This window comes from Malurus melanocephalus, unplaced genomic scaffold (genome assembly GCF_030028575.1).
Source record: "Malurus melanocephalus ecotype Western Australia unplaced genomic scaffold, MMel_1.1 scaffold_99, whole genome shotgun sequence".
Lineage (NCBI taxonomy): Eukaryota > Metazoa > Chordata > Aves > Passeriformes > Maluridae > Malurus > Malurus melanocephalus.
In genome coordinates this window covers 698944-713288 of record NW_026623331.1, presented here as the reverse complement: position 1 = coordinate 713288, position 14345 = coordinate 698944, and the positions used below count along the sequence as shown (strand labels likewise).

The window sequence follows — 14345 nt, the reverse complement described above, 5'->3', positions numbered from 1 at the left end:
GCCAAGTCCAGACCCCTAAACTAATTCATAAGCATTCAGCAACTTCCCTCTTCCCCTGGGGACTGACTGTTATTTTAGCATTAACTTCACTGCCTGCATGAGTATGGTTGAGATCTGTCTGATTCTCACAAAAACCTTAGTAAAGAAGGGGCACAGACTTCTTATCTGGCATCAATCAAATGTCAAGAATGAGATTTCTGTAGCATTTACACAGTGCCACAGACTGAGAGATATTCATGGGATTTGAAAAGCAAAGGCTTTGTTGATATTTTTCTAAATTCACTGAGGTAAAGGTGTGTTTGCTCCACCCAAAGCTGGAGTGACAGCCTTGTGCTGGGCTTTGCTTGCACACATTCTTCCCATGCCAAATCCCTGCCTAATAAAAACAGGCAGGCTTTAGTCCTGGTCTCATACACACTCATTTTCATTGGGTAGAGTTATACTAGTCAAGACTTCTCTTACTGTCAAGGGAAAGCAGAAATGGATTCCATCACTAATTTTCGTATTTAAAAGAAGGGTGGGGGAAAGGGAGTCATTTGAAAAACACCAAAAGCWCCAAGTCAAGATCTAACCTGGTCATTAAGGCCAGTTCTAAAAATATTAAAATAAAAGAAAACAAAACACAGCGTTCAAAAAGCCCCAATGGTAGATCTGTATTTCTTTGGTCTGGTTGAACTGGTCTTCCTCATGAGGAAATAGGGAAAAAATGTGTGAAATTCACTTTGGCAAAATTCATACCTTATTTTCCTCCACTTTTCTCCTCTGCAAGTTTGAAATTTAAGATTTTGGTATAGAAAGTAGGTAAAAAATAATTTGTTTTACATGGTGTTACATTAGTCCTGAAATAAAGTCTTTTTTATTTTAGAGTCACTATCTTTATTTAAAAAAGAATATCCACMAACATACAAAATTTTGGTAGGAGAGATCATTTTCAATTTTACCTACAGTTCTGGAGGAAAAATGTTAAGTGTGGAGACCTTTACTCCTTTGTAAACCTGTTTAATAACCCTTAATATCAGTGCACTTTCTTCTACTAATTATGATGCAGACAATTGAATTTTCACAGTCCTCTTTCTSTTCTGATATTTACAAGGAGCTAGAGGACTGATTTTATATACTGCAGATCCGAAAATTACTTTTGGACTTAACATGGTCATTTAAATGCCAAGTTTTTTTAAAGGCCTCACAAATGTCTTGGATTTGTAGTTCATGAAAAGTTTCATTCTTTGAAAGAGTCTCTGAACAGTCTTGCCAGGGAAGTGGTGGTAAAGTGGTTTTAGCACTTCTGTGAAAACTGTAGCACAGATGATTAGAGATTATAATACACAGAAGGCCTTGGAAAGTACATTAGATATTAACAACASTTGCAAGCTTAACTAGAGGCTGGTCAAAGAAAACCAAACACAAATCCCTCTTTTCTTTTCCTTTCCCACCACAGTTCAGTCATTTCACGCACACAAAACATAAACAAAATAAGAATGAAAATACTTAGTTCAAGTGTGGCTGATGTGTTGCCTCAAAGGAAACTAAGTCAGTCTGGTTAACATCACCCGTATGAAAGAATAATGACTTAAGGCTACAGAGCTAGAAACGTCATGACTGGCATATCCCAGACTTTGAAACCATTAAATGCTTCAGAACTGGGGCTCAGTATTTCCTAGCAAAACACAATACCTCATGCAGCATWGTTTCTTAATTATAAACTGAATTTTTTGACAGCTTTCTTTCTTTTAAGAAAGTTTTTGTATATATCTTTTAGATRACCACTAGGCAAGTCTGTGACTCCAGGAGTTGAATTTCCCACTTTTTTGAAGACAACACTTTATATCAGTGGTCATACTCACGGGTCTAAAAGGTTGTCCTCCTGAAGGTGATTGGGGCCCTGCCCTGGCAAGCACTGGAGAGTAAATCTGAAAAACAAATCTGAAATCTCCTCTTCAAGGAGCCATGCAAAACTTATGTACTTAGGAGGAAAAAGACAGAAAATTGCTGCTAGATCAGAAACAGGCTAGAAAGCAAAGGATAGGATTAAGTAATGAATTCTCTATGCAGGAGTCATCTTCAAGAGCGTTAAAATGCTTGATAAATATGTTGTGACACCTGTAAAAAGGTAGGGAAGGGGCAAGCCAGCACTGACAGGTTTTCTTATTTATGGCTTGGTCCAGGAGAGAGCAGACTAACCATGGAACCACAGAGTCATTGAGGCTGGAAAAGATCTCTAAGATCATGGAGCCCAACTGGGTTCACCACTAAACCTTATCCCCAAGAGCCATATCCACACGCCTTTTGAACACTTCCAGAGATGGAGACTCCAGCACTTCCCTGGGCAGTCTGTTTCAATCTCTGACCCCCTCTGGGAGAAGATATTTTTCCCCATATCCGATCTAAACCTCCCCTGGCACAATTTGAAACTATTTCCTCCGGTTCTGTCACTTGCTGCTTGGGAGAAGAGGCCGACCCTCATTTGGCTATATCATCCTTTTGGGGAGTTGTAGTGAGAGATAAAGTCATCCCTGAGCCTCCTTTTCTCCAGGCTAAACACTCTCAGCTCCATCAGCTCCCCCTCACAGGAAACACACTCCAGACGCCTCACCAGCTCCATTGCTCTTCTCTGGACACTCTCCAGCACCTCAATGTCTTTTTTGGAGTGGAGGGCCCAAAACTGAGCATAGGATATAAGATGCAGCTTCACCAGGGCTGAGTACAGGGTGATGATCCCTTCCCAAGTCCTGTTGGCCACACTATGTCTGATACAAGCAAAGATGCAATTTCTTGACTTAGAGATCAAGAAAACCAGAAACAAAGCCAAAAGAAAACCAGAAAAAAAACAACCTTTTGAAAAGGAAAAAGTTAAACATAACCTGGTCTTATATTTGACAGCATCTTGACAACCATTTCAGTTAAAAGAGAGAGAGTGTGAGACGTGGCAGGGCATTTAGAGAAAGCTTTTTGTCTGGTGACAGCCAAGAGTGAAGGAAATGTTGAGGACGGACCATCTCAGCGAGGACATTGCAGGATGGAGGCAGATTTAGCCAAAAGGCAGAGCTTCTCCTGTCAAGTAGCTTTGCAAAGCCTGGAATCATCAGCATTAGAGAGATGATGGGTAGTTTGGGATTTGATGAAAGTGTACAGAATATGGCATGTACAGAAAAGACGGGGTAGGGCCTTTCTTCCTTCTGACCTGGACTCTGCAGTCAGTGCAATAAAACACAGCTGAAAATGCAGTGCAGCTGAACACAGTGCTTCTCCAGAAAGCCCTGGRTTAAAATGAGGAGAACACTGTCCCAAAAGATGGAGATGCTGAGGCAGAATCAGGATTCAAATCCTGTGATACGAAAAATGCACAGTTATCATTAACAGCAATATTTTTGGAAGAGATGGTACACCCTGCTCTTTCAAGTACAAACCAATTGTCAGATACTGCAATTAAAAATATGCACAGGCAAGATCAGGCTAGCTGCTTGCTGCAAAGTTTATGATCCTCCTTCAGGATCCAGCTGGTGAGTTTGCAAATGCAAAGCCAGCAARAGCAAAGTATGCTGAAGCTGTTTTCTCATTGCAGCAAGAGGTATAGGAAGATCCTGTGAAACAAAATCAATTTAAAAAAGAAAGTGAGCCAAAATCCCACAGTTCTGCTTGAGCTATGTGGTTTTCTGATCTTTTAGTCAGCCTCCCTTTTTAATTTTCCCCAGTGCCCTGAGATGCATAATTTAATATTTCAAATTCATTGCCTTTCTCATCTACTTTTATCGGGCACTTTGAAGCCAGACATGGTGACACGTTGCTTAAATGACTTGGACAAAAACAAATGCCTGCACTTTTTTTTTGCYATGCATATGAAAATTGATAAGAACAAATCATTCCCTGCACTTTAAAATTACTTAGAAATACTTTTGGCAAAAAAGCATTTCTGTGTGTCTGAGAAGAAAATCACTTCATTTAGGAAACCATCTTTAGACAATTTAGCAAGGGCTATTTTATGTGCCCAAATTCTTTAGAAACTATTTATCCAAGCAATAACTGAAAATAATTATCCAACCACATGCTTACAAAAGAAGGCAAGATTTGTAAGGCAGATAAYATCTTTCAAGTCCGTATAGCTGGAGAAAGCAGACAAGCTTTCAGGCATACAAGCCTTTCCCCAGCTCATTTTTTCTCTCATCTTTATAAGCTGGTGTAATAAAATAAACCATTTACATTCCAAAACTATCACAGCTACAACACTGTACTGATACTCAAAAAGCTGGAGACTGAAAAGGCACACTACATATGGATTTAAGATGTCAGCTGAAAACTCTTACAGCATAGTGGTGAGCAAAGAAACCACATAACTTTACCAGCAAATATTTCTACAAAAGTGTGTGTTGAAGTTCTACCTTAAAGAACTTCCTGGTGAGAATGAAAACCTGACAGGGTTTTTTAGTTTTATGCAATTTTTTGACTTCTGATGTTAATAGGAATGTCCTGTTCAGAGAATTTAAATGCCAAGACAAAAAAAAAAAGAGACAAAAAAAAAATAAATGGCACAGGAGTGACTGGATGCTGTAGATTCCTCACAGTTATAAACGAAATACCGGAAAACACATCTGGGAGCCACATTGCTGAAGGCTGAACAAAATGAAGCTAATGATCTGAGAGCCAAAACAGCACTGAGACTGTGAGGCTGAAGGCAGATAGAGCCCGGAATATGCAGTAGACCAGAAATGTGAAGCATCATGAAACATCGTCTCTCCGTCTGCAGTTGAGAGATTCCCAATTTGCCAGAACTGYTTTCAATATAAATGTATCTGATCTTGTTTACTTCTAGCAGACTTGCAATGAAGGGAGGCAACAAATGGCTGCAGAAAATTGTGGCTTTGCTTCTCTCTATTCTCCTGTGCCTTTCCCCATTTAATGCCCGTGATACTTGGCTGCCTGCCTCACCCTTCCCATCAGACAAAATAAATACAGGTAACAGGACCTGCTCAGTAGCAACATTCAGACTCTTGGAAAAGTCCTTTATACGTGGAGGCTGAACAATTCCTACGTTTGAGGGATCAAAGGTCCTTCATTTAGGTATGTTTGGAGAACAAAACTTAACTGAATGCTTGGAAGTGTCACACAAGAGTTTTCTTCCTCCAGTGGCCTTGTGGGTTTCAGATGGGTTGCTTCTCACCATGGTGAGTGCAACCGATGTCAGTGATGGAAGAAATCATCCCTCTTTGTTCTTGGAAAATGTTTTATGCAGGTAATTTTCCTCTACATGGGGTATTTACTCCTGCCTTCTTCTAAAGACCCTGTAAGACTGATTGTTCCTTTCACCTGTGGTCCGTTTTTCCCCAGATCTCCATGTCTCTCATTTCATTTGTGAACGGAGCCATGAGAGGAAGTCCCATAACCCTCAATGAGGCTCCCCAAACTGTGCCTGCTGGCTGCATGTCTAAGGTCACACACAGAACTGCAGAGCCACTGCCTGCTGCACCCCAGCAGGCCACCAAGGCCACCAAGCTGCCCCAGCACCACAGGAAGGAATGAGCTGGTTAGGGTGACACCATCATTCTGGTGGTGCTGTCTCAAAGAGGCAGCTGCCATCCTTCATTTTGCAAGGAGACAAGTCCTCACAGCGCTCCACATCCCCACCTTGGGACAAGGTGRCCACTCTTCCCATGGTCTCAGTGTGCCACGTCTCCCTCGTGCTTTCCAAGGAAATCTCCGGCCATGAGAGCAGAGTTTGCTTAGCCCTGCTGCGTGCAGACTCAATCTGGAAACCGTCTGTCCACTGGAGCAGCACTGTCCATCAGCAACTGGCTTTCACAAGAACTCCCAGCTACTGAAATCCTTAAAAAAAGGGTTTTTGGAGGCTCCCTACACAAATCAAAGCACATCCAAACTGTGGAGTGAAACACACGTGTATCGACAGCTATCAATTAATTAATGCAAAAATCATTTAGCAAAGACTGTGGAGGGGATGATAGAAACAACAGAGCACAGACAGAGGTGTTGCACWGTTGATTGCCACCAGGTACCAAGAYAATTTTGTCMRTGGCTATTCTGACTGCAGGTAAGATGTTTGTTTTGTTTTGCTGAGCTTTTTTCCTTTTTGAAGCTCCTCRTGGAAGCAACAGTTCTGTAGTTCATGATGTCTCATTTTGTTATGAAGTCTTCCAGAACAATAAGGCCCCATGAACTTCAACACTGAAAAAAAAATCTTTAACTAAAAGAGATTTTTTTTTTAATTAAAAAAAAAAAAATTGCCATTCCCAGGATACTTCAGTCAGCAGTGCAGAAATGCAGACAAATTAGAAGCCATAAGAAACCAAAGAAAATGTTAAGAAGCTGAAATGGGTGTTGGGCTGGAGACAAAGATGGTAAGGAGAAGCTGTTTTGTGTAGTTAATCTGAGCAGTGACTGAGGCCATATGTTAACTGGCTACAGGCATCTGTTGGAAATAAACAGCTAGCAGAGGAATAACAAGTTAGCAGAGCAAAAGAGCAACAGTTAGACATAATGACAACCCTAAGAAAGGCAAAATTTAGACTAAACCTCAATTTTTCTTTTTCCATAACAGGTCCTAGGAAGTGGAATATTCCCAGGGTTATGCTGGGAATAGTTATAGAAATACTTTTGGATAGTACACACAGTTTTATCCCCTCCCAGTTTAAAGTCAGTCATTCGGGAGGACAAAATCTTGCACTGTTAATCTCAGAAACCAGAGAGACAGTTTCTATCTCTGAGCATCATCTTCCAGATAAAGGGTTTGTTAGCTGTGGGGATTGTTATTAATAGAAGAAATAACTTCAAAATATTGTCTCTTGCTTATGTAAGATAAAACCAAAAGCAAGCAAATGGGAAAAAAAAAATCAAAAATTGGCTTGCTTATCAAACTGGCAAAGTTGAAGTGGTTTTGTACATTTTCTGTCCTCTTTTTTAGGGCACAGTCCTGGTTTTGGGTGGGTTTTTTTAACATAATTAAAACTACAGCCCATTGTACCCCAAACACCATGGTATTTTGGCAACAGCATTGATGTGTCAGAGTATTTTCCAGTGTCTCAGGGCCCTTGAGCTGGTATCTCTTCTGTAACTGGTTAACTAAAAACCAGGTGTGTATTCTCCTGGGTCATCTCAGTGGATGTATATTTAGGAATGACAATTTCTGGATGATATTCAAACATTCCTCTGGATCCATGTCATCTTGGCAAACAGTTTTAGATGCACATAYTGACCTGTATCTCTTCATCTGCTCTGTGTTTTGCTCAGCCCTGTAACCACAGCCAGTATATGGATTTCATCACACAGAGGTGCCAAGTCTCTGCAGAATAAGAAAAGAGGAAAAGTGTGTGACTCATCCTGAAGAAGACCAGATGTAAAATTCCCATTACCTGTTACAGTGAACACATTATCATTTCAAAACTATTCTGATTTTTAGGGGTTGCACTGACAGCTTCATAGCTTTTAATTATCATTTGGAAGAATTGCTCCCAAAAAGGTCTTTTCTCCCATGGTAGGAGCACAGGGAAGCAGCCTCAGCAGGTTTCAGCTTCAGCCCACTTCTTGAGTTTATTCTTCAATGTCTGTATAATGGTAAGATTACTCAAAGGGAATCTTTGTGACTTTGTAAAGCTTAACCAAATTACTCAAAAATAAACCAAATTTCTCAACATCAAGGCAGTTCTAGAATGTACTACTCAGCTCCCCAAAGCACACAGAGACATGCAAAAGTGAACCAAGCCTCTCTCATAGTTGCACCTYCATGTTCAGCTTATTCTTAGGCCCRGAGTAGGGCTGACTGTTCAAGYTGACTACTAATGCARTTTATACATCTCCCTGTCTTTAAAAAAATCYTTCCTCCTCCCTCTGCACCCACCTAGCATCTTCTCATACTGCCTCTGATGTGCCAAATTTGATATAATTTACTGATGACAACACTTAGGAATGTCTAAGCAATCCCTTCCATGAGCCCATCTTTTATGTCAGCTTACATTTTCCCTTTCCCTTGGCTTGAAAATATAAAACATAGGATACCATCCTTCAGTAGTTGCAGGCAAACCATCTGCTCCCCAAAACACAGCAGCTGAAGGCTTCAGTCATTTAAGAACTGCTGACAGTTTATATATAGCTTCCTTCAAAATAAATAACCAGGAGGACAAAGAAAAGAAAAAAGAGAAATGTGTTTATCGAGATATATRCTTGCATTTCATACATGGTCCAGTGTCCCATAAAGCTGACTTTGGTACTTTACTAAAAAAAAAAAAAWWWWWAAWRWRARRSKMWAAAAAATAGTTCAGAAACCCTTTAATGTGTAAGAAATGAAGCTGACAATATATTCAAAGCCTTCCACCAGTATTTATGGAATTATCACCTGATCTTCCACAGACTGAAATCACCCAGTCAAGGTACATGAGCTGGTAACAAGTACATGTTATTTAGCCTGGAATACTCTTCCTTTTGGTACATATTTGCAATAAACCAAAGATAGCAATTTTCTGTGAGTTTGTGGGCACACTTGAAAGCGACTTTGTCTGGCACATAGCAAATCTCCACTTTGTTTATACTCRTGTTTAACCACACACACAGCTGAGTGTGGGGCCACCAGCTTGTCCCTCGGCTGAGATCACAGAAATATTGCAGCTCACATCAAAGCCCACCAGAAGCATGAGACAATCTTCACAATGACCTCATATAAGAGAGGCTATGAGTTCAGCAAACTTCATCTGATGCCTTTACGTAGAGTGCCAGACCATCTGAGCAGGGATTTCAGCCTTCCACCTTGCTGCTGCTTACCACAGCACAACATACCAGAAAAAAAAAATTAAAATTTTTTTTCATCTATAATGTCTACTAAAAAAACAGACACAACTAAATTCAAAGAGTCATAGAATAATTTGGGTTGGAAAAGACCTTTTAGATCCTTCAGTCTGAAGACATAGAGTTTATGCCTTAGAGCTCCCAAAAGTAACACAAAAAAATTTCTAAGGTTGACCCACATCACCTGAAGATAAAGTGTGTTTGGAGAATGAATAAGCCAGAATTTTTTTTTTTTTTTTTAAATCCACAGGCGTTTTCCTTAGCCATTTTGTTTTGTGGCACTMATAATGTGTGATTTGTGTGGAATAGCCTGTTGCTGGCTCTGCCAATTTCATTTTAGGGTCGAAAGATACCGGGTGGTGTCTGAGCGGGGTGAGAGCTCCCTCAAACTCACATTAGCAGCCAGGCTGGTCAGGGTAGCTGCTGGGAGGGCACAGAGAGCAGTAATTGCCAGGTAAGCTCTGCTGCTAGCGAGGAAAAACTGCCTATGTGTGAAGGCTGTCTCCAGGGATACATTTGGACAACAGATAAGTATTCTGCCATGGCTCTGGACAAAAGGAGTTTCTGTTCTCCTGAAACCTCTGGTACATTYTGGTGGAAAAATTTCAAGTACACCACAACAATATCTTGGCATTTCTTCCACTCTAATTGAAAGGGAGACAAAAATGAGAGAAGAGAGCAGTGCAGGAGCACACTCAAATTAAGTGTAATTTTGAAAGAACGTAATGTTGGAACCTTTTCAAAGTTTGGAATACGTTATCATAAACATGTATTTGTGTAAAAATTAGTATTCCAGGATGTTCTGAAATAATGGTTAAAGCCACGATCCATATACTACCTAAAGGCAGTATAGTGGCATTGTTAAATATGATGCCCAAACTCTCATTTGTTAATACCATCATTTTCTCATTTTTAAAACACATTTTCCAAATGTTGCTCATCCAAGAAAATATTTCCCATATAGATAATTGATTTCAGATTTGAAAACAAACAGAAACCCTGATGGCAACCAACATATTCACTGGAAAATCAGCCATTGTTAAACCTGACTGATCTCTGTTATAATTGCAGATATTTGCAGTACTGTCCTCATGTCCTGGAACAAGGATGTGAAACTCTGAACATGGGAGTGTTGAAATAACCTGCACCAGAATTTCCTGGCAATCCCTGTACTTATGAAAAACTGCTTAAATTTAGGGAAGGGAAGGGAAGGGAAGGGAAGGGAAGGGAAGGGAAGGGAAGGGAAGGGAAGGGAAGGGAAGGGAAGGGAAGGGAAGGGAATTCCACAAGTGGCTCCTAGCTGTCACATGGACACTCTAAAACAGATTTGGCACATATAAATAAAGATTTTTAAAAATGAGGGGGGAAAATTAATCAACCAAACCAGCAAACCCACCCTTCTCCTGAAGCACACATGAACAAAGCCCTGCTGCTCCAGGACATTTGTTCRCTGTTGCTGCAAATTCAGGCCCTGAAAAGCAAGGGCACAGCATGATTAAGGCTGCAGTGCTCACAGACCAGGAAGAGCTCATGCTGCAGGATATTCCAAAGACTGACAGTTTTGCCCTTTGGATTTGATTGCATCTGCTTGGAAATGATAAGACACTGGTGAGARGTCCGGTGCTGCAGGCAAGTTATTTAAAGCAAGCTTTGAAAACCCCCATTTCAAGGGTACCTAAGCACTTACAGATGCTGACTTATGCCCCCTACCATTACAAGTCATTAGACACTCCATCCAGCTAGGTGTTTTGCCAAATCCAAGCAGACATTTAAATACCTTCAAAAATCATGTCTGAATGGGGACTGTATTACTTTTGTATTAATAATGTGGCGAGCAGCTCATTAAGGAAAACTACTTTTAACTGCTTTCACTCAACTGGACAAAAACATTAAYAAAATAAATTAAAGGGCTTATTTGGATGAAAAAATATCATTAAAATTTTCTTATTTATTCAGTATATTGAAGGGCATTTTATTGAACAAATAAAATGTCTCTTAGGCACGGTCTGTAAATATTCAGTCAAGCTTCCTCTTCMATGAAAAGGCAATGAAGTGGACCACACATGTCTTTACAGAGAGCAATATAAAAGATACAAAGCAATAAAAAAATAAATCTATCATTTTATTTGTATTTCTTACTCAGATTCTGCGACAAAATCACTCTGGGACAACCACAAAATATCAAATAGAGGTTCCCAATAAATTTAAATAAAGTCATTTCCTAGCTTTTCATTTATTTGTTTGTTACTTATTTACCATTTGTAGGCTACGATTCCTACTAAAATTCCTCTATGGTAGCAGAAMAAGTGAAAAGGGAATATTGTCTGAAGAAGCATTTCTATCCTAACATCTTTCCAGAAACACTGACAGCAGATATCTGGATTACTTTAATGTGAATGCTCACTAAGCACTATAAACTTTCCTAGCCCAGCTGTAACTACTCRTGTTTGTAAAAATCTTAATACTGGTAAAATCAGGCCACAAAATACATTTTCCTTTRCACSTMGATAAGAAAAGGACCCAATCTTACTTGGAGACTTRAAGGGAGGRRAAAAAAAGTGCATTTGTTCTTCCTCTAATAGCTTCTCATTAGAGATATCTGTACCTGYATTAGACATCCATTAATATCCTGAAAATTAGGAGTAACTGCATCTTTGGAACAGAGGATATGGTGTTTTCTCCAAATAGCACTTTCATAAGCCAAGAGTATCCACAATCACCTGGCTATGTTATCTTAATGTCAAAGCCAAACCCACTGGCAGCCACTCCACTGCTCTTCAGCAGGCCCTGGAGGAGTTGCTAAATGAAGAACTGATCCTTTTGGGTCAAATTCTTACATATGTTCTCTTATTTTCTTTTCCTCCTTAATAATACAAATGGGCACAGATGATTAACCAGAAGTGGAGAAATTGAGCTCTGGAAAACTCTCGGTCCTGTTTTTAAAGCTACAAGATTAAATGTTCCTGTGACAGAGGAGTTCTGTGCTCCTGGCCCCACCAATATGTGCATACCCCTCATTTCTGTGACTGCCACCAACTTCACTAGAAAACTCYAAATGGAAATCTCTCAAACAAGCCTGGTCCTTCAGCAGCCCCTACTTGAAAGCACAACCAATTATGAATCTGACAGAGTGATAATTTTACCTAAATCTGATTTTATCTCACCAGGCATCTATAACTGTAAGTAGGTTGATAATGTATGCTCTTCTCTCTTGTGGCAGGGRTTTGAGCTGACAGCCCCATCACACAAGATTTCCTGTCATTGTAACACTTCTTGTTACTATGTAAAGAAGCCAGGATTGCTAATGAAAACTACTTTTTTTGGTACCATTTTCAATTATAAGAAGATTTGTGAAGGGTTTTTGGAGACGTTGTGCTGATTCCTTTCCTCCGTACTACCTCCCGCATTCGTCTTTTTATTTTGTCTTTCATCTCTCTTCTGATGCCCCACATCCCATCATGCCACACTGCACTTGTTAAATAAACCCCTAAATCTAGCTTTTGTCTAGCACTAATCCTTTTATTTCCTAAATCTTATTTAATCCAAAGGGCTTCCTTTCATCTCTTTAACTGTCAGTTGGATCACTACTGTTTSCTATCAACAGCTCCTGAAAATCCTGTATGGAGTTAAAAAGCTTTCAAGTGTTTCTATGATTCTCATTAGATTCTGCTCTCCCCAACACCTGCTAAAGACCATATTGCTGCTGCTCACGGCCTTCTGCCTCCCCTCGCCCTGACACTGCTCACAAGCAATAATCACATTAGAAAGGGTTTCCCCATTTTTTCTGGAAAACTCCCTGCCCTAGTTCCAACCCTATACCTGCAAGACTTGGTTAAATACGCATGGTTTAATACAGTTTTTACTTCGAAGTGATCAGGGAGAGGGTCACAAGGAAAGCTTTCCCTGGCACCACAAGGAAGGGATTCTCAGTTGGTTTTTCATGCATTAAATCACTGTCCCCATGGAAAAGGTGCCTGTGTTTCCGCCTTGTGCTCCCATCTCTCCTTTTGATCCCTCAGTGGCCAGTGGAGCAAAACGGGATCAACTGCTGGGGGAAGCAGCAGCTTTCATGAGTGTCCCCCTGTAAGGGGCACCCATTTGCCAACACCCACCAGGTCTCTGCAGCAAGGCACTGCCTTGTGACTGCCAAACTCTTCAGATGAGTCCTCGTGCCAGGTGACACACTGGGCAGAAGCCACTATGAGAGGACACCCCAGCTCTCACACTGCCCATTTGCAGACCAGGCATGCCAGCTCTCTGCTCCCAGCCTTCAGTGGCCCAGAGCAGCTCCTCACACTTTGTTTTGCTGCTCTCAGAGAGGCTGCACAAATKCCTTACGTGTTTTCTGCTCCTTGCACCCTCCCAAGGTGCACGTGACAACAGTGGAAGCCAAAGCCCAGAGCTGCTAAGTGCACAAATGCCATTCCCTCCAAAGGGAGGCAGAGCTGCCATTGCTGTGCCATGGTGGGAGRGGAATCCTCATCACTCCACTCACCCTTCCTCCAGACACCCCCCAAACTCCCTTCCAAAGCACTCGTTGGCTTAAAAAAGTCCAGGGATGAGCAGTCACTTTTTACACCCTACAGGACAAATAGCCCAGGACACCAGATTTAGCAGTTCAGTTTTAATATAGAATGTGTGAGATTTATTTCCATTTTTCCCCTTCAGGCAGTGACAAGTGTGGCTCTGAACCCCTGAATGACCATGACACCAGGACCAGTGTACTTACCAAGTCATGAGCACCCTCATTCCTTACTGAGACACACCAGGCACGGAGAAAAAGACCATTCAGAGCCACCGTTCAGCTGCATGAACGTGATCTCTKAAATCCTGCTGTGCTCAGGCATGGGATTTCATGCTGAATGCGGGCCCRCTGTACATAACCAGTTAAACTGGCTGGATGGCTGCTGCAGCCCGCAGCTGCTCCGGTTTGCACGCAGAARCAAGTTGTTATTTGCTTCCTTTTGCACAACTCAAGCCTTATCTCTCCGCAGACATGCAGCAGCACGTCTGCTAACTTTGCACTACCATACTCATGTCTTAGACAGGGTGGGTCCAAGCAAGTTTAGTCCAGCTCCAGAGGCCTTTTTTTATGCTGAAATATTGTCTAAGAAGGCAATAGCAGGATGAATGGGACTGAAACGAGCATGGGAACACAGTAACTAAATTTATCCTCACTCGTCTCTTTCATATAATGCTTATTCAAAATCTTCTAATGTTTGWAATTAGATTTTGCTCATTGTGAGTTCTGTATTTTACTCATGTAATAGTACTCTAATGAAGTTAACAAAGAGCTACAAAATGCAGAGCTGGATTTTTAAAAAACTTTTTAAACCMCAAATGTCTTGGACTGATGGTTGAAAAACCTGCATCAGGAATTAGAAAACAAMCTTTCCTCCAGTTCAGGTATCAAATACTCCTACCCAGAGGGTCATCCACTACCCTTGCAATCTCTTTCCTCAATGTGGGTGTGATAACAGGACCCAACCCAGCCAACCCTCCCAGAGGCAYTTTTCCAGCATGGTTCTGGAAATTGCAGTGAGCAAGGGATGACAGTAACT

The 14345-nt window shown here is 40.9% G+C and overlaps 1 long non-coding RNA gene across 1 annotated transcript; it reads right to left on the bottom strand.

Moving 5' to 3' along the window:
* Positions 1 to 4973: 4973 nt before the first annotated feature.
* LOC130575192 (uncharacterized) lies at positions 4974 to 13628 on the bottom strand. Its single transcript, XR_008965526.1, has 3 exons — positions 13514 to 13628; positions 7203 to 7288; positions 4974 to 6174 (listed from the first exon to the last, which is right to left on the bottom strand). It is a non-coding gene; the product is annotated as an uncharacterized LOC130575192 (long non-coding RNA).
* Positions 13629 to 14345: the final 717 nt, after the last annotated feature.